Source organism: Bombus pyrosoma, linkage group LG13, assembly GCF_014825855.1.
Source record: "Bombus pyrosoma isolate SC7728 linkage group LG13, ASM1482585v1, whole genome shotgun sequence".
NCBI lineage: Eukaryota > Metazoa > Arthropoda > Insecta > Hymenoptera > Apidae > Bombus > Bombus pyrosoma.
In genome coordinates this window covers 4,057,726-4,082,872 of record NC_057782.1, presented here as the reverse complement: position 1 = coordinate 4,082,872, position 25,147 = coordinate 4,057,726, and the positions used below count along the sequence as shown (strand labels likewise).

At 43.3% G+C, this 25,147-nt stretch overlaps 1 long non-coding RNA gene across 2 annotated transcripts; it reads right to left on the bottom strand.

The window, feature by feature from the left end:
• Positions 1-700: 700 nt before the first annotated feature.
• Positions 701-25,147, bottom strand: LOC122574155. Of its 2 annotated transcripts, XR_006318920.1 has the most exons (3): positions 24,460-25,147; positions 2,096-11,759; positions 701-1,741 (listed from the first exon to the last, which is right to left on the bottom strand). It is a non-coding gene; the product is annotated as an uncharacterized LOC122574155 (long non-coding RNA). The 2 variants fall into 2 exon arrangements; XR_006318919.1 differs by having other exon boundaries at positions 701-11,759.

Below are 25,147 nucleotides of genomic sequence, written 5' to 3'. Positions count from 1 at the left end.
ACCTGGTTTGTTCGAGCGAGCATGTGGGCCAACAATGCCCACTTCGGGAGCAACCGCGACGCACTTCACTTCGTCCATTATTCCGTCCACGTTTCCATGTGGCTGGGGTGCCGGGGGTATTCCCCGTTGCCAACAACATCGCAGCCAGAAACTACCCAAGCCTTCACGGTACACGAAGAGGGTTCTCCAGCGCACCGGCCACTGTTGAAAGACCCTGAAGTGCACTCCTTGAAATTCGCTACGCGGCAAGTAGCGTCGAGTCGGATGGCGCTACCTGCGTCCTCGAGCGGTGATGAAGTCGAGGGAAGCCCTTCAGGCAGACAGAGGGGGTTGGGTGACCAAATTTTTCGTTACCGCCAGAGGCTCGTCTCTTCTTCGTCCACCGCCGTCCTTTCGTCAGCCGCATTTCTATCTACTTTTCATGCGTGATTCGGATTACGAGTCTGCGGTGTTGTGGTGCTCGCTGTAATTGGAGGATCGCCTGTGCAAATGACTTTATTGTTCGGTGTTTTCAGTCACGTACGGTACGCTGTCTAAGTTGCAGATATGGGAGAAATATTTTGGAATAAATTCGATTACCGAATATGCGTACGAAATATCTTTTACTGGAATGTTTTACTCTGTTTTATTTTACTTTGTTTCTCCTTTTTTTCAGGGAATTTTTGATTTAGTATTTAGAAGAATATTTTAACACAACTACTAGTTATCGTACGAAATGAAACTCTTCTGTATTTTAATCTCGCTTAAAACTTTTAGTACATTCTAAAAAATTGTTTTGCATCACATTTTCAGTAGATTAATGAAATCTGTATCAATTTTAAATTCATTTAATTGTGTTCCTAACCCGTGTAATTTATCCAGAGCGGTCATTTTCCGATCCGCAACGACAGTTTCAATTCTTAGCTGGTTGGACCCTCGAGTCTGGCTCTCCTTTAGATCGGTTAGAGGTGCGGGTACGGATGTGAAAGAGAAACGTACGTATGTACATTCGTTGGTAGCCGAACGAAGGGTGAAACAATAAGCGACGAACGACAATGAGGATTTAAGTGGCGACCTCAATGATATCAACTGCACGCTGGAATAGAATTCAATTGAATTGAAGGAACAGCAAGGGGAGTCCTCCTCCTCCCCTCTACCTTTCTGTCTCTCTTCTGGACAACGTTTTGTAAGCACTTCATCAACGTGTTTAGTACTTTCCGCGTAACAACTTGACGTCCAACAAAATTCTCAAGCTCCGAGCTTGATTTACGTCTTCGTTGCTCATCTCGAATTGAAAATACCTGATAACCAACCGTTGGCATACGTAAAGTTCTCAAGACCGATGATCTAATCAATTCTCAAGGCTTTTCATTAAAATCTAATTGACATATTACCGTCTTCCTCCGTACCATCGAGATTTCCTTGAAACGTACCTGGTTCCTAGATTTTATATAGCAATTTCATAAATTGATAGCTGTCAATTAACTACACAAATGAGGCGTAGGATTATCTAAGGATATCTTCGATTGGTAGAAACGAAGATGTACGTTAGAAATATGTAGCCAAGATTTCCACTTTTGATATCGAGTTTTGTTATAAAACTGTTCATTTAAGGGATAACTACCTGGTAATCCTCTTCTTCTTCAAGCCATTTCTCTCGGAGGAATATCAGGCATCGTTCTCTTCTGTATACCGCGCATGTAGATGTATATGGGAATCGGTCGAGTGTTTTCAGCGTCGATCCGTGACGCAACAGCATCATCTACATAATTAATAGAACCGTTTATGCGTCTTCGTGTAGCTACAAACAGGGCTGGCATGTAGTTAATACATCGTGTCGGGCGATCGCGCGCGATTATGATTTCATTGCTAAAAGCTATATGAGCTTTATCGGGCCATATAAAGGCATTATCAAGCGTGTATCCAGCCATTAGCTGAACACACGCGAAAACAAATAAACAACATGGAAACTGAAAACATCAAACGCGATCCGTTCACATCGACTTTCTTTATGCATACAATATAATAATGTTAAAGTATCGTACGACTTGTAATATTTATTATATCGCGATTAAAATGTAACAAATTATCTCTTTGACGTGGGACAACCACTTACGATTATTAATTCTCGTTATTTTTAAACGATCGTAGCATTTTCGTCGATATCTTCATCGTAGGCAGTTCCGTTTCTTTAACCTTGGTACACGAAGAACTATGAAAGACGTATCGACCGCTATGGTGGCGCCATCTCTTCAGGAAGTGGCGAACCAAACTCTCGTGCATACCAGAATCGGTTCGTGCCGGCGGAACAGAGGCTTTATCCCACTTTATACGGCACTCCATAAAACCTCCAAGTACCATGGCCCGCATATACGAGTCATATTCGCGTCTGAGACTTTGATCGAAGTTCCGTTAACGAAACTGCGCTTTAAGTATCGCGAAAGAACCTCTAACGTTACGATTTATAGACACAGAATCGAACGATGTTAGCCTGATTCGTCAGAATGGACCTAATGGCATGCACCTCGGCTAATTGGGTGCTCGATTTTAAACATAATTCCGTGTCTTAATGCAGAACGGAATATCGAGTAGTCGATTGCTAGCAATAACCCTCATTATGTACTTCCTTTTCATAACATCAAGCGGTTTACAATTTACCAGAACCGCTCGAACGCTTATTCCGAATATAATCAACTTCCACGAAGCAAATATCGTACTTTTCGACTATCAAATTTTCCATCGAAAATTTTAATTACGTGGGAGACTTCACGTTCGAAAACTTTAATTTAAAGCATAAGATCTGGTATATTAATATAAATAGAGAAAGTTAAAAATAACATTCATATGTTTCTAAAATTCTCAGCCTCACCCAATATCACCCAAATTGCGTACTCCGTTGAATAAATATTTCAAGGAAACTCGATTATATGTTTATAGAGAAATCTCTACGCCTCCTTAACAGCACCAAAGATTTACATTATTCCATCGAATAAATACTTTGATAAAATCATATATACATTTACAAAGAAATTTCTATTTCACCCAACAACAGCCAAGATCCGGATCACTTCAACGAACACCGAAGTATTCCGAAAGGATACAAAGAATATATTCGCATAGATCCAAATCACATCACCAACAAAAGTAATTCATATTTCCATAAAGAAATTGCTAGCCTCACCCAAGGTCCAGATTACTCCACCGTTAAATAAATACTCCAAGAATGAAATTTATCGTCGATTTAGATCACTACGAATAAATGTCCACGTGCTCATTGACCAAAATCGTCGAAAGCAGGGACCACGCTCGAGCGTCTCTCTCAGCGTCGATGAGAAAATCCGTGTCCCATAAAAGTCAAAAGCTTGACGTGACGCAGTCACTATTTCATTTTCGCCATAGTCGAACTTGGTAAAGGTTGGCCGCGGCGAGTGGCCCGAAGAATGTCGACGGTTGTTTTCTCCGTGCACGTATAGACGACATCGCGGAGCTGGCGTGTATAAAAGAATCGCGGCGGAGAACAACTTAGAAGGCGACGACGTCTGTTTAAAGTCGTCCCACGGGCACCTACGATCCTGTTGGAAAGGACCAATGACCGAACGGGGGCCCATGGAAGGAGCCAATCGTGCTATAGGAACGCGCGGTATCCAGGACTCTCGGTAAAAACCATCAAACGAAGCCGCCGGCATTCACGGAAAGCAGCGACCCTACTGCACCCTCTCTTCGACCGTGTCCACCTTGCGTCCTTCCTGCTGCATCGACCGCATTTTTTCCGTTGCCATCGATCGTGCCGTTCACCGTTCGCGAAAAAGATCGTTCGGGGGAAAGGAAAGTAATCCCGGTACGCGGGATAGTGCTAAAACTCGACGTAGCGGTATCTCGCGATGCACTCGCCGGCTCTTCATCCTTTTATGTTCGCTCTGATTCTGATTCCGAGAGACTGATTCGTTTAAATCAAATCGGAATTTGCAGTGCGTTATTTGGTTGCGTTATTGCGAGGCCATTTTTATCCTGCGTCTATGCAAATGTTCTGGTTATCAAATTTTATGAACCAGGTTCCTCGACATGAGGATGGAAAGTTGGATTTACTTCCTGGGGAAACTGGAAGAAAGCACGAAGCGAAGGTATAAAACGTTTATCGGTCGTTTTGTTAGCGACGATTCGCTGCAGCGAATTTTAGATCATCAGTGTCAATAAACCGCAATTTTACTGAAATGAAAGGATTTCAGAAAGTTCCCTTTCACTCTTCGTTTCTTCGGCCTCTGACTGGGAAATGGTATTTGCTCCATATCTGGTGAACGTTTCCCTTTTTCCGACGGATGGCAATATCGCAAGGGTTTTGTGATAGACGCTCGCTGCTTAGACACTTAGGACGTGTTATAATTTATTAGCTGAATTCGCAATTGTTATGTAAGAATGTACAGCTGGACTTCTTCTTGTCCCGTCGACTGCATTCTCGCCGTCGCATCCATCATGCCGTTTACTGGAAAAAGCCCCGTGAAATGAAGACAACCGACGCGACGACCAGCGATGGTTAATGTATTATTCTTCTCCTCCCGTTATGGTGTTCTTTTCTTGCTAAGTTCTTGCATTTAGCGCCGATTATCATTAATACGATTAACACGAGCTTAATTTGTTCGAATAAATAAAATACATAGTCATGGTAAAGAAACAGAAAAATATTCCTGGCAATATTAATAAACAAAAATCGTCTGCTTAACACGACAATAACGGAAGAAAATTTCAAACACGAATACAACTCTTGGAATAAATAATGGTAAAGGAAGAGTCTCAACGATCATCGGACGATCCAAGGAGTGTCTTTCATTTCAACCTCCAAATCTCGAACCCGAAGACATTCCTCGATGGACTGTCATTACGAGAAAATAAGGCGAGCTCTAATGTTAGGGGTCTGTGGAACTGGTTCGGTTTCAAAATTCTCAGCAATGGAACAAAGGACTGTCACAAGCACGCCATGTACTACCGAAACACAAATCGCAAGAATATAACAAGAAAATTGAGAAAAATAAATTACGAATGTTAAATGAAAGATAGCGGATCTTATTGAAATTGCAGATTCTGATAAATAGGCAAACCATAACAGCGTGATAGCCAATGGGTATAATAAAACTGTTGTTTACGATGCGAAAAAGTTGCGCAAAAAGGCTTATCGCACGCTGTGTATTTCTGTCGATCGAAGGGATTCACCGGTGTCTTTTTACTTCTGTTTTCCGCGCACCAAATTGCTGTCCGATAATTTACGAGAAACCAAGGCTTACCACGGTATTCACTTAGCACCACTTACGCCACCGGTACGTAATTGCATAGATCAATTAGGCTGTCCTTGCCGTTAAATTCAAGCGGAATTAGCCGGCAGCAAGACTAACGCTTTTACGCTATCTGGAAGAATGCGTTTACTATAATGAACCACTCATTCCGATTCTCCTGCAACGTCTTAATTTGTATACAAAGGCTAAAAGGACAAACAATATTCAGGATTTGCACTTGCATCGCGCAATAGTGCACATCGATGGTTCGATTGTCACAAAGATATCCCGAAAATATTTTCATAGTTATTTCATTCTTGTATCAGACTCATTACTCAACTGTTGATTTTTACGTATTTATGAAAAATTTTAGAGCACGCAAAAATATAATGAAATGTCCAAAGTTTATAATATTAAGTAGTCGAAAGAAATTCGAAAGAAATTAGGTTTCATTTCTTCAATTGCGTTTATATAAAAATATAAATTGTCCTAAATATTTACAGTTTACTCGCTACGTATACCTATGAACTTACATCATCTATCCTTGATTGAAGTAAAAATCATGTTGCTAGCAGCAGTACAAAGCTACTATAGAGGCAATGATAAAAAGAATAACTATACTACGATGAAAAGGAATAAAAATCTACAGTTTTGTTACAACTGTGCAATTTTCAGCTTTCATTGCTAGATGCTACGGGTATAGTTTATCATTTTCGTTATCTTCCGATCGTCACGTTCGCGACACGGGCTACGTTCTATGAATTATTATTAGATTATACCAATGGAATGACACGATATCCCACGACTCGTGGGTTCACGGTAAGCAAGTGCACAACAATGTTGAACCATCGTCGTGTTGGTGTAATTAAGATAAGAATAATGAACTTCTAATGGCCACTCATCGACGAAATGTAGGCATAAAACGACTATAGAGAAGATTAGAAAAGTAGAACGTTTACGTCGCTTATTTAGTTAATTATTTCGCGTTGCGCAATAGACAGCTCTGTCGTGACGATACATGCCAGTTGTGAAAATAGTAACTTATGCAATGTAAAACTCATCGGTAAATATTATCAATCGACACGGCGAGGATCGATAAATTCAGAGCGGAAACTAACACGTATAGCAAACTGTACACGCTTCCTGTCTCCTTAATTGCATATTATGCAACAATATACGAGTGTAAGTACGTTTGAATCAGTAACCTGGCCAACAATCGATCAAGCACAAAGACGTTAAATTGTTTCTTCGCGCTACTTTTTTAATAAATTGACGTCATCATTGGAAAAAGCTGTAATTTCTGTCATCGATTCATGAGGTGAGGATAATTGATGTATCGTCTGCTTGAATGTAACATGATGTTTTTGGAATAAATTATTCCTCCTTTGTAAAATATTTTCCATATTTATAATTACGTTTAAAACATACATAATTTTCGTTGAATATAAAGAACACGTGTTGTCGATGGTTCATCGTTATTTGATCCTCGTCATCATCTCTCGGTAGATCGTTAGGAGGCATCTTCCGGTTCCGTAGGGAGTCGACAAGAGCCGGACAAAACACCATAAACCATATTAAGCAGACTCATAAACTGCGCCTTATATGTGCCGACACATGCCGTCTGATTTCAAATCCCGGGAAGCAGTTCGATCAAGCTGCTTCTGCCTTGATACATAGCCGGCGTGTGTCGTATAATATATATTTATTGAGACAATAAACCGCAATTATGGCCATCATATAACTCGCTAACTAACCCTTTCGTAGTCTCCCTTCTCTTTCCTTTTCTCGATATAGAAAAAGGACTTTTTGGTATCCATCGCTGGCGCCTCTAGAGCGATGAAAAATTTCTACACAAAAATATCAAGTAAGATAATCACTCGAATGACGATCTTTCTTCTTTCCTTCTTTAACTCACTGATTTTCTACTTTTCTCCCTTCCTGTCCTTAATAGAGGAAATAAACGAGAAAAGATTTTTGTGCAATCATAGCCGGCGCCTTTAGCCCGTTGAAGAAATTTCTTCGCGAAAGAATTAAACGCAAAACCATGTTTAAACTACAACTTTTTAAATTCAATCTGTTTTTAACCCATCAACTATCTCGGAATCTCTCGTACTTCTACCTAATACGAAGGTGAACGAAAGAAGATTTTTTCGGTACAGCATCACCGACGATTCCTCTCTATAAAAGTATTAGTGCTAGTTAAAGTTAAGAAATTCTTCGAATGATAATTTTTTAAGTCAAATTCTCTTTCGTAAGAAAGTTTGTTTTCAGCTAATAGAACAAACGATTATTCTTGTTGATCATTTAACAGCGAAACAACATCAGGATCAACGAATTAATCTGAGCCTAACGACGAGCTCGTTCAGGAGAGAAAGAGACAAAGACCACGAGACCCTGGAGCCCACAGCTTCGGCCAACGGATTTAATGATTATTACCGCGCCGATGATTGCACCATAAAACAACATATTGCTGTACCTGGAACTCCACGGCGATGAAACTTCGGCTAGCTCGTATAACCTCCGGGGCGATAATAGACCTGCCCTCGTTTCCGGTTGTTCTCTACGCGCCGCCGTCGATGCTGCACTCGAAGGTGCAAACGTCACGGTTTTACCACTCGAACATGCTCGAGAACAAAGTTTAGAAAATGGTCGAAGGTGTGACGAGTTTGTATGAACCAGACATCGAAGGAGAAAAACATGGGTGGAATACTACAACGACTATGGTAGTCTAATTTTCCTGATTTCACTCGCTCGTTTCGCATTTGCCATCAAGTCAGAGCCGTACCTTTTGAAGAACGACTTCCCAAACGTGGTTCAAAGTTTATTAATTGACTGCATTTCCATGCAAATTCACGTCATTCGGAACATAATAAAATCATTGTTGTACGAGACACGTAAAAATATGTTGGTAGTGAACAGGACGCGTATAAATTTTGGGTTCGTATTGGCATTTTCTGTTAATCTTCGTAGAAGATTGTTCCAACTATCGATATCATACAAAGCGCTATATTTTCGATATTTTATATATTTTCTTCGTATCACGCGCGCTCCGTACAATTTCGTATTTTCAAATTTCTTATAAATGCATAAAAATCCGCATTCTATTTGTTAATATTCGCATGATACACGTTTCCAAGAAGGTTGTTGTTTTTTCTGAACGAATTCGCGGGAAGACTGAACGTGTAGGTGCCACGGCTCGGGTCTCGAATCACACGAAACCCTACGGTTTCGCGGGAATGAGGTAGGCCGTCCTACGCGCGATTTCCGATGAATTTTTAATTTTCCCCAACGTACCAAAGCCCCGTATTAGTCAACATACAAAGACTGGCTCCGTATCGCGTGTAAACGCGAGCCGTATATTCAATTAATTCAGGGCGGATGTTGTAGGCCGGCGATACAGCGCAGGGGTCGCTCCTCATTCTCGAAACAGGAGAACAACCGCGTACACAGTGTGGTTAATTAATGGGAGTGAAGACAGAAAGTATGCACGCTTGTACTGCACACAACAGAGAGGCAAGAAAGTACACTGTCGAGATGTTGGCCGGCCTTTCTCAATGACAACGATCCCTGTCGATGAAAAACGAGTCGAAAACTCGATTATAAAAAGGAAAACATAGTATACGATAATTACAAATTAGCACCTAGCCTTCAATGACGTTAAAAACTTATGTTTTCCGTTATTCACCCTCTTGTTTCTGCGAAAGTCGTCTGGCTGCGCACAATATTTAGCTCTTCGTAAATCTTTCAATTTCTGATAAGAAGTAAAATATAGTGCATAATACTAGAAATTAACACTTTGCCTGCCACGATAATAGAAAATTAAGTTTCATTAACCTCGCCGGTTCTATGAGTGTCGTACGCTTGCATATTCAATCCATCGAGAACAATTCAATTTCTCTGAGAAAAGATTTTTCATTTTTATTAAGAAAAGTTTCAAATATTTGCTTTAACGTAGCGTTGTATAATAATAGAATAGAGACACTGATAAGTATTCCAGAAGTTTCGTACGTTTTCTGAAAATCGAGAACAATAGAAGATTTACACTTGAATATAAACGACCCACTTTGTCTAAAGAGTCTGTAAAATGTATGGCTATGGAGGATTGAAGTTGTGCAAAGTAGAATAGGACTTCGTCAGACAGTAACGGTAAAATTACAGAGAAGGTTCAATCGATTCGCTTCTAGTTCAAAAATCTTTAAATAAATCGCTCGTCTATCGCATATCTATCAAAAAAGTTCACGACAAATGTTCGTGATTATTAAGAAAGAGTTCACAGAAGTAAAGTATTCCTTTGCGTAATTTACAAAAATTCAAGGGTTGGCATGAAGTTCCCAAGAACCCACTTGGACACAGGTGCAATTTTTCTTTGACCCATATTTATGACTTTAAAACTCCCCATAAAAAAAGAAGCTAAACCTTCCGTTCGAACGGAAAAGAATGAAAGATAAACGGCGTCAAATTGTCGCATGTTCGTCGAAGGGACAATCGAACGCGGCGGACAAAGGACAAGAACAATCCTGAAAACCGGGACAAAGAGTCAGGAAAGAAGGGACGAAACGTCTCGACAAGGTGAACCGCGTGGAAAGGAGGCAATAGCGATCGTAGAAACGGGCGCAATGCCACAAGAAACTGACTGACTAACTGGTAATTAGCATATTTCCAGAATATTTCGGTGGCACGCGATGTTCCGGTAACTCGTTCCGAAAATGCGAGGCCCTCTTTGTTCGGATTCCAGTGAAATAGGCGGCTCGACGAATACATACGATATAGTATACCAATTCTATTTTAATACCTCTAAATATGATCGCGAATTCAGTTCAGGAAACTATTCTACCTTTCTTTCCAACTTCTTTCTTCGACCAATCGGTTTTCATATTCGTTCAAGAATATTCAATTTAGGAAACTATCCTTCCTTTCGATCTTCTTTCTTCAATCATTTATCATATCCGTTGAAGAATAATTCCTATCTTGTGCAATGCATTAGACAAGTACGATATAGCTATAAAATGTAGCAATGTAAATCTTCAAATGCAATCGCAAATTCAATTTAAGAAATTCTCTTTTCTCCCTCGTAAGCTCCTTTCTCCGTCCAATCGTTCTTCCTACTTGATCAAGAATTCCTCCCTCTGTCTACTTTATCGTTGCAATCGATCTTGCAAAATCAGCCAAGGTCGATATCCTAACCGATCATTCGCGGAATAATCATTCTTTCACCGACGGTGGCCGATTATCCGTGTCGGTAATTGAGCTTAATTGGCCATCGATCTACGTACGATCTTCGGGTGGATCTCTGTGTTTTCCCGGCGGTGGCGTTCCAGGCCAGCGTACAGTCGACAAAGAGAGATCGTTTCGTTACGAGCCGTGATTATTATAACGCTAATGACACGATGACTCAATTAGAAGGCAACGTCCAATCGGAATTCAGGCGCCTAGCGTCTCCGATTGTCTCTGTACGCCCATTCACGATCTTAAAGCCGTACTTCTAAGCGGCGGAGCATGATTTCATTTTCTATTCGACTCATCCTGTGCGACGCCGAGTCGCACGTGGGCCGAACGATCGTTGGAGGAGCGTGGCATCACGAATCTACCGTAGCAAGCGAACGCAGATCGTATCTGACATTATGCGCACGCTATTAGGATGATTAACGGTACTCGTGTGTAATCGAGTCACGGGGTATTGTCCGTCGAGTGTCACCGTTCAATCTCATCTTCCTTTTCGATCGGGTAAGGTGTGACCCCACGACGCTTTCTCGTCTATTGCAGCTCCTTTTCTCGTTTTTTCATTACTATAATGGCATAGAATAAATCTCTCTCTTTCTCTCTGGTTTCTCGTGGGCGAAGCTACCGCTTTATTTTCCAGTTACTCGCAATTAAAGTGTAAGAAATGATACACAGTCTGCACGATAATGGTTAGTCATTAATCCAAGTGGAAGGATTCCCAGAGTTATCACTGGGGGAAATAAATGACACTTTTTTTCATCGAAACCATGTCAGAAAATAGTGCACGCTCTCCATCAATCACTCGGTTGCGTTGTGCAATAATGTTCTCGATAGAAATCTTCAAACCCGGCTCGCCAGTCATTTTCTGAAACATCTAAACATCGTTATTCGTAATCCGTCAAATGGATGATGTAAATCAATCGTAGGGAACACCGAGCCACGTTTCGACGTGCGAGGATTGACGTGGCAGAAAGCTGTTCGCGGCGAGGAGCAAATTGTAACGTCTGAATCGTCGTTCGTAGCACGCACCAGATTCACGATTTTCGTCTCGGGACCAACGTGTACGTTCAATCTTTGTTCTCTCTTTTATATTTCCTTTTTCTTCTGGCACAGAGAGCGAGCTCATACCCACGTTGGTAAGTAAGAAACGAGATCCTTCGTTCCGATTTACAGGTCGATAATTTCGTGGCTCGCGCTCTTCTGGGAAAACCGCGGAGACCGACCGCTTTCACTCCACGCCATTTACGATTGGTTCAAGGTTCTCGTTCTCTTTTTTCCTCTGTCCCTGTGCTGCACCTGCAACAGGAAAGAACACGGAAACGTGATTGCTGTGTCGGCGCCCTGCACATGCAACGTCTCTTTCTCTCTTTCCCTCTCTCCCTCTCTGTATTTTTTCTTTTTGTCTGCTAACGACAAATATGAAGTACGAAAAGGAGAGAATAAAGTAAAAATAAAATAGAAAGAGAAATATCCTTTAACGAGACGAAAGAGTAAAACAAGGGTTCCAGAATATTCCTCTTTTTTTACTTCCAGAGAGGAGGACTGTTCATTACCGCACGCTGTGAAAAATAAAATTAATTGGTCATGAACTTACAAACAAGCCCTAATCGCTGTCTTATATCGCGGCAGGAAAACACGTAGCTCGTTGGCCGCGTGAAAAGTAAAAAAAAAAGAGAAGGAAAAAGAAGAAATGTGAAAGGCACGAGTTTGAGGAAAAACGCGCGCTCCGATAACATTGGTTTGCATTGAAGAGGAAGGTGGCAGCTGATGTGGCACGCGATCTGAAAATTACGGTCACCATCGATCAATAGCCGCAAAAAGGAATCAACGAAGTTTCTGCGCGGACTGCATCAATGGCTACGTTCCTTTCCTTCCCTTCACGGCTTCGTTTTGGTGCATTTGGTACGACGATCACCTCAACGAACGTCTCGCGTTGCCGTTCGAGCGCGGTCATATTCTACTTCGCAGAAATGGAACAGAAACTTGGTACTCGAAACTATTCCGATGTGTACCGTTTCCCGTTAAATCAATTCTTTTAATGGATCGTAACCGTGTGCGAAACGTTGATTAATAAAGTGATACCGTTGTATCTAATTAATAATTAACGGTATCAATGCGCTCGTCCATGTAGAGATCGTGTGGATTAATCGGACTTAGGATGGGGCACGCGAAAAACACATTGTCACGTGATTGTTATTCCGGAGTAAACGACAGAATCACGCGATCGCCGGAGGAATCTGTCGCTTGTGTTTATCAATCCTCCGTTTTATCCTCTTTGTTACATCTAGAATTCAACAAAGATTCACGAATGTTGATAATTATCCTTCGAATTACAAGCAGAATTGCGTAATGTCGTGTAAAGCTACTATAAGATAGATGAGGTTCTTTTTTTGTTCCTTTTTTTTTTTTTTTTGGCTCACCAAACTTTCTGTGAAATCATTAGCCTGGCTATTGATAATTATCTGTAATGGTTAGATCCGTGGTATCGACAATCCCGCAAATTTTTTCGTCTTCGACGAGCTCTTCTACTTCCCACGTGTTTCAACGTACCCCGTAATTTCTTGTACTCGAAAGGAATTGCGAAACGCTTTGTTCGGTATTGACAGAGGAGAAGGAGATTGCGCGCAGCACGGTTAAGCAGTAACACAGAAGAATGTAATTAGAGTTCTCGACATATCGATGGCCGATAACCCGATTATTAGGACAGGAGCAACAGAGGCTGCTGCGAAGTGAAAAGCCAAGCCAACGATGTTGCTGCCTGTAACGAGGCATCGATAGAAACATTTTCTACCCGAAACGGTTCCTCCGAGCTCGCAAGTCAATCGAATCTCAGGAATTATCAAACTATGTGGCTACATCGAGGTTATCGCGTAGTTGCAATTTAGAATGAACTTTCAGCCACATTCGATCATTTTTCCTACGTAATCACGAACCCTCGATGATCTTCAGAAACGATCAACTAATAACGTCTTCGTACTGCAAACTATAAATGTTAGAACCAACCTATAAATAAATGTAGGATGGTTTTTCAAAAGTACGAAACAGAATGAATATTTCAAAACCTTCCAATGAACATACGAGGCGGTTTTAAAGATAACCAAGTTTCGATAACTAGCTCTGCTACCCCCACTTACACTCGCGATAGCGGTTTATCTTGGCGTTTCACGTGGTCCTAAAACGAAGGCAATGCTAAGTATATAGTGGACAGCCTTTCGTCGACAGCGAGCAGCATTGGAGGGGCGAAGGAGTCGATGATGGAGCGACGAAAGTAGAAGAAGAAGAAGGAGGAGGAGGAGGAGGAGGAGAAGGGAAAGAAGAAGAATAGGAAGAAGAAGAAGAAGAAGAAGAAGAAGCAGACGAAGAAGAAGAAGAAGACGACGACGGCGATGAAGAAGAAAAGAAGAAAGAAGAGGAGGAGAAGGTTGGAGAAAAAGTGTAGATAGAAAAAAAAGAGGAGGTAGAAGAAGAAGAAGAAATGCCTAACGCCGATCGAAGAGACGGAGCCCCACCTCTTACGAGAGCGATGCCGTGCCGGGACAGGCCCGTCGAATGTTAAGGAGACGCGGGGAGCGAACATAACCTCACCTAACCTAACTTCACCTCCACTCTCGGAGGCCGCCGTGCGGCCGGCGATCCCGCGTATGATTTCCAGTCGAGCTCTCATTGGTCGACTGGTCTGTGCGCGGTTACCGCCTTCGCCATTAAACAAAACCTTGCGAGAAGAGAGCGAAATTAAAAAACGAAGGGTCCCAGGCCCTCCTCGATACGTTCTCGACCTTGCCCCGGCACTGTTTCGGTACCTCTAAGTCAATTGCGATTGCCTCGCGACGTGTCGATTCACTTACGCACCCCGTCAATTCAACTCGATTACTCTCGTCTCCTCTTTGTCTTCTCTTAGGCTTTCAACCGAGGCGCAAAGTGATTCCATAAGGATTCCTACCGTGGAAAGAAAAAATAAAATTTGATCTCATATTGGATTCGAATGGGCTGTAGAATTATTCGATGGTAAGTATATTTAAATATAAATAGTGTCATTGTTTTAATAGGTTTGAAGCAGAAAGAATTTTGAGGAGAAACTTGTTAGGCATGGATACTCTGTTCTTCTGTATACCTACGCTAAGTGATACTACAGAAGTAGATGAAACTTAAATTTCCTAACTGGTAATAAAAATACAGTGAACTTAGAGAAAGTTAATGATAGGAAATGTGTACGCAATACCAAGTCCATGAATCGCAGCTTGTTAGTCAAACGAGTCCAAAACCCGGAACGTTATACGTTCTAAGATTTCCAAAGATTTACGAATCATCCCTCTGATACACGAATCTCGTTACCCTCGAGCTTGATTACGAGACTTAACGAGAACGTCACGACGCTCTCTTCCTATCCCAAGACAGCTGGTCGGCTGGAAAGGTTTCGTTGGTCAATTTTCTGGCCGACAGATTCGCGAATCCGCGTCGCGAATATGCTCCCTCGATCTAAGCCCTCTGCCTCACCCTCCTTCCCTCTCTCGTCTCTTTCTCGCCACAGTTCAGACTCTCTCTCTTACTTTCTCCTGTTGCCCCGTAATTGATATTATTATGGGCCGGTGAGGCCCTCCCATTACGTTATAAATGTTACACGGGTCGATTACCGCTCTTTGTTCCGGACATGCTTACAATGTCCGCGAACAATGCTGGACCCTCTTCCTCCCCCGCCACAATCTCTTTCTCCTCCAGCAACTCTTTCCACGGGCGGCATCGCACATGAACGTAGAGGACGGCGACGTCGACGACGACGAGGAGTTAACCCTCGATTTAACCGACGCGAAGATACGCAGATAAGAAAGGATCGGAGCGGATTGCTCGTTGGCCCACGTGTGCTGAATGGTTTACGTTCGACCACCCTGACACGATGTTGCAAATAAACAAATTTCTACGCGATACGTTAGTTTCCCTAAATTATGGAAGAAATAAAGAAAATTTCAGATAGAATATTTTCTCATACTTTTCGAAGGAATTCGTATATCTTAGATGGGACCGAGGATGGTTGCACGTGGTTTGCTCCCCCGGCCGCCATCTTAAGATGGATCCAAGGCAGGACCTGCTGCTCTTCTACTTTTTTTCATGCTCCGTTCGTCGTCCTAATCATTGTTATTACGAGCGGTCGCCCGTTCGCACACGTGCTTTTTTTCTTCTTCCTTCATCCCCCTTGCATCCCTCGGTGCTCCTTTTCTCCCCCCGTGGCCCCCTTATCCATCTTGCGATAGATTTCGGTCAGGCCAATTACATTTTTTCCTTGGCCGTGGAAGGAATAAAACTATGATACGGATCGGTATCGCGCCCGTTCCCCACCTGCCTCGTATCGGCGTAACCTCAAAAGAATCTGCCCGTTTGCAGTAAAAAAATGAGCAAGTCGTAGGCGCGACAGACACGCTTGATTCTAATAATCATACGACCGGTTCATTATCTCATGACCCGGGCCGGGCGTAGCAGCTTTTAATGTGTACGCGGGCGCGTTAAGTTTGATGGCCGCCCGTAAAATCGTCGCGGAAGATACCGATGGCGCGGCAAGCAATTTACGCTCATATCGAATCGGGAACATAATCTCGTAGAAAGGAAAAGGAGTGGCGAAAGTGTAACAATTTCAGAGAAGGTTTAAAATTATTTCAACAATTGGCCAGTTGAAGAAAGCCATAGGTGCTATCAGCTGTGTGCTCGCCTTTCTAGATTTATTTTCCAGCTAGATTGGTATAGTTGAAAGTAACCTATCTTTAGCGTAATTTTTATAATCATTCGAACGTCTTTATGAAGGGATTTTAGAAAGGCTCAGAGGTTGCGATTGAGACGAAACTGTAACATTCGATATCTATGTGTCGTATAAAATATTGGGATCATTAACCACACAATCTTTAACAGTAGAACTACCAAAGTTACAACTTTTACAGTTACAATTTTACGATCAGTTACAAACAAAAAGTTACAATTTGAGCGGTGGAACCAAATTTATCGAGGTGGTAGATTTCAAATTTCTTGCGTTTCTACGCGCAGACCATTTTAGTAAGATCAACGCGATGGTAAAATTATTGAGATGGAAACTCGGCTCACATCATTTTAATTCTAACATCTATCAGCGTATGGTATCTATATTTAGATATATACTCTGCTATTGACTATTTTAAGATTAACTTTTTCTGACAAAAAGGGAAGAATCATAGCTCTCCCCCTGTAAATTTGATTTCTCTTGCCCGTCCCTGACACATCCCTAAAGCTTCATATCGATGGAAACATTATACAAGAACAATATACTGCATCGGACAAGAGCAAAATCTGCAAAACGCCGCGACAGATGATCGGTACGATGGAGCTTTCTCTCGACACGCTTGAAATTGACCGCGCAATCCGCCGATTCCGGACGTTTCTGTGTGAAACGAGGGGAGGGCGTGCCGACTTTCTTGCAAAACGCAATTCCGCCGGCAAGAAAGTGGAGCGCGCTCGTTGTAATGTATTCACGCGATTTTCTGCTCGTCGTTCTGTTTCTTTCATCCTCCTTCTTTTCATCTCTCACTGTCTGTTGCTCTCCTTACCGCGTGGAGGATCGTTAAAAATGCCCGAAAGCGCGCGTTTCGGCTTTCCGCGAAGTGTATTTCGCGATAGAAACGACGTACACGACCGACACTCGCCGCGTAAAAACCGCGATACGAACCGAGAGGAAGAGAGAAAGAGAACGGGAAACAAAAAGAGAGAAAGAGGGTAGAAGAGGAGGAGGTGAGGGGGGAAAAAGGCGGACGAGCGGTGCAGTTATGTCACTATTAAAAACGCATTAATCCTGAATTCGCCTTGGATCGGGCCGGTCGCTTCGTGCGGACCCGTACGATTTAAACGCTCGGTTTCCCGGCGCGCGATTTCACACGTTGCACGCGCATTATTGCTTCTCCTGGTTTTTACCACCCCTCCGTTTCAGGGGAATGGATTACTATCTTCCCGTGGAAATCATCGAGGTAAATTTTCAATACGATTTTCTTTTTTTTTTTTCTTTTTTTAGCACGATATATCCGCGTTAAAAACAAGGAAATAAAAATTGTTAGATATTTTTCAAGGGTGGAACGAGGAATTAGTAAGATTTTCAATTCGAGAATAGGAGAAATCGAGGAATCGATGTTCCACCCTTTTCCGTACGAACTCGCCCGAATGGATGCAATATCACGAAAGCGCTAAGAGAACAACGACCAACAACGACGAACATCATGTTGCTGTACTCGAAAGCTCGGCGATGCTACGAAGCGGGGAAGCTGGAAGCTTCTAAAGTACTCGCCGCCGCTGCTAATGGCACTTCTCCGACCAACGAGGGGGAGATTTTAAGCTCGTTTCGCGGAAAAACTGTTGATTTTCCTTGAACGAGAAATTACTTTCTCGCGTTCGCTGCCCCTCCAGCTCCTCTCCATTCGTATTGTCGAAGAATCGATATTTAACAAGAAGCTTGATACGAAGCATAAAACGAAGAGACACGTAGCCTGTGTATAAGAACGTCCGCGTTTCTCTTCTATGCCGATCTACTGGAAATGAAAAATTTAAACACGCCGACATCGTGTTTCACATACTCGAAGAAGGATTCTTTTCCTTCTCCTCGATACGCGCTTCGCTCGCCACGCCTATTAATGCCCTGAAAAGGTGTAATCGGATCGAAGACCGTCGAACGATCCGCTTTCTAGTCGGTTGTTTTTTTCAACCAATTAGAAAACCGAACGTAACGATGTCTCGTCTAATATCAGAGGGTTCGAGACGCTTCCCTGAAACACCGTTTAATATCCATAGCGAGAAGAAGAGCAAAAAAACGTGTCCACCGTGTGCGTTGCCATAGATCGTGGTTGCCCTCGCGTAATGATGCTGCCTGTGAAAAGTATATCGGGATTCCCGAAACGAGAAAATAGTAAAAAACGAAAGTGAAAGACGAAAACGTAAGAGGATACGGATAAGCGAAGAAACGGGAGACCAGCAGAGGAGTCATCCGCCTTCCTAATTCGATCGAAGCCTCATTATGATCTTAGAGCTCGTCCCAGGGAACCTAGCATTAGTATAAACACGGATCGAGAGTACCATTATACGGCCCTGGTGGTGGCCCATTTTGAATACGAAAGGAGCAAAGATATTATGTTAATCGAGCCGACGATATTACAATATAGTATCGCCACGCTGTTCCCGGAGGCCGATCCCGTCCAGACTTTTCGCCTACTCGTCCCATATTCGCGACCACGTATGCATATATGTATGCTGTTCGTCGCTGATGCATTATAAGTTGACGAAAAATAATTAATGAACACAAAGGGGATGAAATAACACGGTGGTGAATGCCGGCCGAGAGCTCACAGTGAGACGTGGCAGCGTTAGACGGTGCTCTTGATAGAGAAGCAAGGAGTCGTTCGTGAAAGCTCATGAATATTTATCTGGGTCAGACTTGACCAACTTGCCGATTAAAGCGACGTTTTGTCGCTTCGTTAGATTCCCGACAAAGGATTGGAATAACGGTCGCCGTGAACCGCGCCCTTTTTAACTTCCTCCATTAATTAGACGTTGTTAAAGAACGAGCTGACTACTTGTCCTTTCTCGCGAGTTTCTTCTCCCAATCGGAACATTAGGACGTCGATCGATTGTCAATGACGGCTGATTAAAAGGTCTGATATTCGAAGTTCAATGCTGAAGTTGATATTTTTCAAAATATCGTGTGTTATTTCGTAAGATAGGCGATGAATCGTAACGGTTGTCGTTTCCTTTAAACAGATTCTCTATTTGCCTTACGATCCCCGAAAGACAGCGTCGCGAATTCGGTATCCTCTCATGAAAATTGCGTAGTGGCTGTCTTCGAGTTCGAGCGGATTACAGGGGTGGTAGAGTTGAATGAAGGGTGTAGGTGGGCTCGGCTACTGAGGGATCGTTGTTGCCATGGCGACACCAACCCCGTCCTCCGGCAGTTCACCATTTCCCCCGTGCGCTACAGCGATCCCTCCGACCTCCGGGGAAGGCGCGATCCATATCTGCTAACGCGAAGTCACGTTTCAATGGCCATTTTGTGCTGTGACAAGAAAGAACGGGTCCTCGGCTTCTCGCGAAAACTTCGCCTTCGTCTGATTCCACCTCCTTTCAGGGAAAAACTCCGGTAAATCTCTGGACTATTTATGATTTTGCTTAAATAAGAATAGAGGATATACCGCCCGTTGATGGTTACGCTTTAATTAAACGTATTTACTAAACAGAGAGAAAATTCGACGTAATGACACGTATTATAATGACACGTATTTAAGCCACGTTGTCATTATGTCAAACGTGGATTCATGTGGGAACTACATCGTTGATGTAAATAGCGAAGCGACAAGGAAACGTCACGTCGCATGGAAGATATAGTTCCATAGCGTATAATGAACATGTCGAAGACCGGATAATAATTCGTGACAAGGACGTCTGGGAACGAATTTTCGAAACAAAGAACGGCCAAGTGATGATTAGAAAGAATATTGTATGCAATCCACGGTGCAATTAGCCGCGTTTACGTAATCTTGACGAACCGTATCCGCTGTCATTCGAGCGTTTATTTAGAACAATGTTCCAAGTAATGTCCTAAGAGACTTACCAAAAAAAGAAAAAAAGAAAATGATTTTTCAGTAGAAAGAAATATACTCAATTCGGTGACTACGATTCGACGAAGAAAATTTTTGGATATTATTAAATAAACAAACAGAAAAGCAAATTCGATGACGAAGATTCTTTCCAAGTTCTTCCATTCTTTCCAAGGCATTAGTCGCAAGGTCTCTATGTTAGGCGAAGTGCTTTCGACACATTCCTAGAGCACTCAAACTCACTCCACACGTAACCAGGCGCCCTTTCAACGATGCATAGGGGTGTACTGTCGCGACACTTGTGCATTGGTCGTCGAGGACCGATTTAAGAGTCACGGCCCTCCAGTCGATTATGACGTTAAGAGGAAACAACGGTCTGGATCGGTAATTAAACAACGAGGGAATGGGCAAAGCAGAACAATCGACACTGCGCTGACGAAAGCGGAGAGCAGAGTATGAAACGTATATGGATCACGTGTCGCGATGACGACACGGGAGTAAAAACATCGTTCAACGCTTTGCATACGTGTCTACCTTGTCGTAATTGAACGATTTGCATACGCACGTATCCGATCTCGTCCCGCAAATTGAATACGAGAAACTTATTTAATTTCCGCTGCAGGCAGTTACGTACATCGTGAATTAATTAATACTTACAAGAAGCAAATCGCGATAAAAAAAAGACAAGTATCGAACGAGACAAAAAAAATGAGACAAAATAAAGAAGAAAAAGACACGTCCTTGGCAATCCGTATGACGCCGCGTGGAAGTCACGCGCATGAAACGATCTGCATTCTAATATCGATATTATTGTAATGTGCTCGACCAACGGGTTCTCTGGCGCGGCAACTACCATCAACCACCCCTGGGCCACGGTTAACAAGAATTCAAAATGGAGGTGAGGCGGCCCGCGTGCACATCCCTTCGGAATCGAATTTCAACACCGTCTACCTATCTCTCACCGATTCTCTGGTAATTATTTTTTCGTGAAATCTGGGGATCTCGATCAGGTGATTCGGCTTCCCCCGTTCGACGATCGACGATTCGTCGAGGGTGCGAGGAGAAAGGGCGTATATATACATGTGTATCCTTTTCGAGACTCGAGGCTGAGCTGCGTGGCGGAGACCCATTTGCGATGCAGGTAACTCCACACCCCCCTCGAGGTATCTTCCAGGTTCGGTCGGCCGCTTCCTGTACGTGTGAACGTATACGAAGGTTGGTGCGACCGTATACGTGGCTGCACGCGTATAACAGTGCGCCTGTGGTTCGACGATGCACATGCAGACACCGGCAAAACCTATCTGCCATGCACGATCGCTCGGTTGCATATAAGCCGAGACGCGCAGCACGTCATTACGCGGGCAGAAAGCAAAAAGACGATAGCCTCGCGGCCGGCCAATCGCCGTTCGCGTGCTAATGAATCTGAACCGACCCGACCAATGGCGGAACCCCATATACGCCGCTGGTGAACCCGGTATAACCCTCGTGGCAATGCCGCGGTACCAGAAACCCGGGGTGTGGTGTGTGCGCGCGGCCGTTCGATCAGAAATCCTCCTCTTTTTCTGCGATCGGAGAATTGCGAACGACAGGCCACGCGGCGCACGATTTTTTCGAAATTTCCAATGGTTATTACGCAACGCCCTAACTCCCCCCTCCCCTCCCTTTAGTTTAATTTATCGACTCGAACATATTTCCGAACAAGATTCCATGGAAAGATTAACCCCTGCGAGCCGGTGGATCGTTTACTCGTGTTTTAAGTATTGCGATATAAACCAGCCACTATGCCCTATACCTATGATATATATATCTATATATATATATATACATTCTATTTCGAAACCTACAACAATATCACCAGCAACGTTAATCAATGTATGAGAAAGTCCCTTCCCTTACGATTAACTTCTCCACCCTATACTTCGATTTCTAATAACCGTTTTAACTTGTTCATCAGGCGAGTTTAAATTTTAAATGACAGCAATTGGCGAACGATTCGTACAACTCATAAATAAACAGATTCTCACCCCCAGAAGCCGGAACGCATGCGAGTCGCGCATGCACCGCGTGGGTAGCCAGACACAAAGGTTCAAGCATACTACGGTGAGTGCATGAAGATAGAGGAAAAGGGTAAGGTTCCTGGAGAAACGAGGTATAGCATGGCAAGGAACACGCTCATTGTTTCCCTCCTTCTCGAGACTCTCCTCGCTAGCTGGCTGGCTGTCTGGCTGGCGACACGTAAAGTGCGTGCACGCGTGCATGCGTGCCTGCATGCCGTGCAGCGGCTCGGTGCATGTGCACATAGCGCGTACAAACGCACGGTATAGTCGATGCAACGTGCACAGAACAGCTCGGTGCAGCGTGTACCGGAGTCAGAGAGCCGCTCAGGGCTATCATTATGGCGGCAGTAGACACTCCCTCCTTATCGCCGGTTTCCAACGCGAGTCTCGACCGAACGAACGCTCGCAGCTCCGTTCGCTCGCCATCATTATATTTTCCGCGGCGAGAAAGGACGCGCACACGAGCGAACGCGCCCAGAAATACGCACACACGCGACCAAACGTTGAATACCGTGCCTCTTTCCAGATGGAGAACGTATCAGAGTATGGGTGAATCCGGTCACCATCCAGTCGAATTTCTTCCTGCGTCTTTAAATATACCTCCAGCATCGATTCGATACTTTGTAACCGATACTTTGACGAGAGTCAGCCCCGGTGGAACTGGATTAAGCAGGCTGCGAGGAAAACTGGATTGGGCGGAGGGACGCGTATCTGGGCTTGCCTGAGAAAAATCGATCGGTTTTTTGCGTTCAGGGGATGATTAGTATTATGACAGGCTCCAGTCGGTACGATGATTTTACGTTCGGAAATCTTGCGCGGTCGATTGGCAATCCAGTCACCGCGAAGTTAGCGGCGTCTGCTTTATTATGCAAACTCTTGTAATCTGTTTAGAATTAAAAGTTTGTCCTATTCGATTATCGTGATGATTACAGTCTCGTCGAATACCAAAAACAGTCAATGTTTTTCATATCTCTAGTAAAATTGGGAGGCCGGTTGAACCGAGATCGTAAAACTTATCTATTTTCTTCGTTTGTATTCGTTATAGCTCGTAGTCTTTTTGATATATTTCGTATACACTGCTGTATCAGTTATTTTATGTCTTCGTTATATTTCTAGACATTTTGTATCCTCATCTTCAGGTCGGATATTAGAATAATCGATAATAAATATAGCGGCGATCCGAACAGAGTTCAGATATTTTCAATAGCATTCAAGTTGAATAAATTGTCTGACCGTGAAAGGAAAATTTTGTAACCATTTGCTTACAAAAATTCCCTGTGACATAGTGTAGTAATAAATTAATCGCCGGATGTACCAATTCTATGAACAACCAAGTGCAACTTCCCATTTATAGCGTCGTCTTTAGGAAAGTAAAATTTTTCCTAACTCAATAGCCAAATACTGTACGTGCAATTAAATACATTGTACCGGCGTTGCACCTTCTTCTCGCCAACCCTCCATTCATTCGCGAGAATCTTTATTTACGTCCGAGCACAATTATCGAGGATTCGTCGAAGAAGGGTGAAACAATCGCGAGAGATGTGTGCCGGCGTTCATTGAGAAGCTCCTCTCTTGAAACGGACGGCAATTTCAACTTTTTCCCCCGCGATGTATCCCTCAGTTTGCGAAGCGCAGCCGCGTTTTTACCAAGCGTTTCCTGCAATCTGTTCTTTCGATACCAGTTAAAGCTCTAACCGGTCTCGCGACCGCGGTTTTTGCCCCCAAAGAAATCAGGGTTTCGCAAGAATGATCCGGATAACTCGCGAAGTGATCGATTCCATAATTTCCTAGAACCACGAGGACTTCGATTCGATCTCTTATTACGAACGATTATCACCGGTCATTATGCTCCACGTTCGATACATAACGATATAGGACATGGACCATATTTCATCGTTGTTAACAAGCATTGATATTTTATCGACTTTTGAAATTGATACCCGTCCGTTCTCTCCTATCTCGACGAGTATTACGCGCATCCGTCGAATCAACGCGTTGCATTCTATCAATGACGCGTTATCACTTTACCGTTATGTCTGCTCGAGATTTCTTTCCACCTGCATCCGGACGAAGGAATTCACCGAGCATCAGAAATCGATCGGTTTTCAAACGACAATTAGCGATTAACCTCGTGGCTCCGTTGTACAGAGAAGTTTCAGCAAACTTGGCGAATCTCCAGTGACTGATGCTGCTAAACGGAGATACGATATAATTGTCTTACTTATTTGTCACGATTAAATTACATGGTAGAGGCGAATCAATTGGAAAATATTATACGGTTTGACGTAAAAATGTTAAACGTCTGACAGATGTCTTATTAGAAATAAATACATATTTCTTATTGACAGTTACCTTGAAAATGGTCGCACAAACAGTCACGTGGTCGAATGACCGCCATGTTCTTCTGTCATCTCGATGATTCTCATGTATAGACTTTTTGCATACATTTTACTATGTTTATCACAAGACTTTTCCATCATTCGCCGAGCCATACAAAAAATCTTCCAGCAATTACATCATCCTGACCCTGAGTATTCGATGACGCACTCGTATCGCACTGAAACGTTTCCATCACGCGACCGTCGCATCGTCCGCGTCTTTCATTCGTCACTTTCTCGATCCAGCATCGCAGTCCATTACTCCAATTCCATTTCTCAAATTATCACCTCGAAAAGCCACAAAAATTTCAATCCAATCTCGGTAAACCTTTCTCCACGATAGAAGTCTTCTAGAAATCCACGTGTTCGAGGCTCGAAATCGTCGGCCATACTTCGAACGCTCGTGTCTTCAACGTCTGTCCATCTTACACGATCGTTCAGCGAAAAGGATGGCATTTTTTCACCGTAGTAACGAATTCGTAAGGAATCGCGACGAAAAGGAAACACTCCGCCGCGTCGGGAGCATGTGACAAACCGCTCGCATCGAGGACCGAGGAGAGACTCTATAAGGTGGTTTCCATCCCCCAATAGCGGCTGGCGCGCTGGCGGACCCGACGCTGCAATCATTCCCCGTAATGATTGTCATTACCGGGAACGGGAGG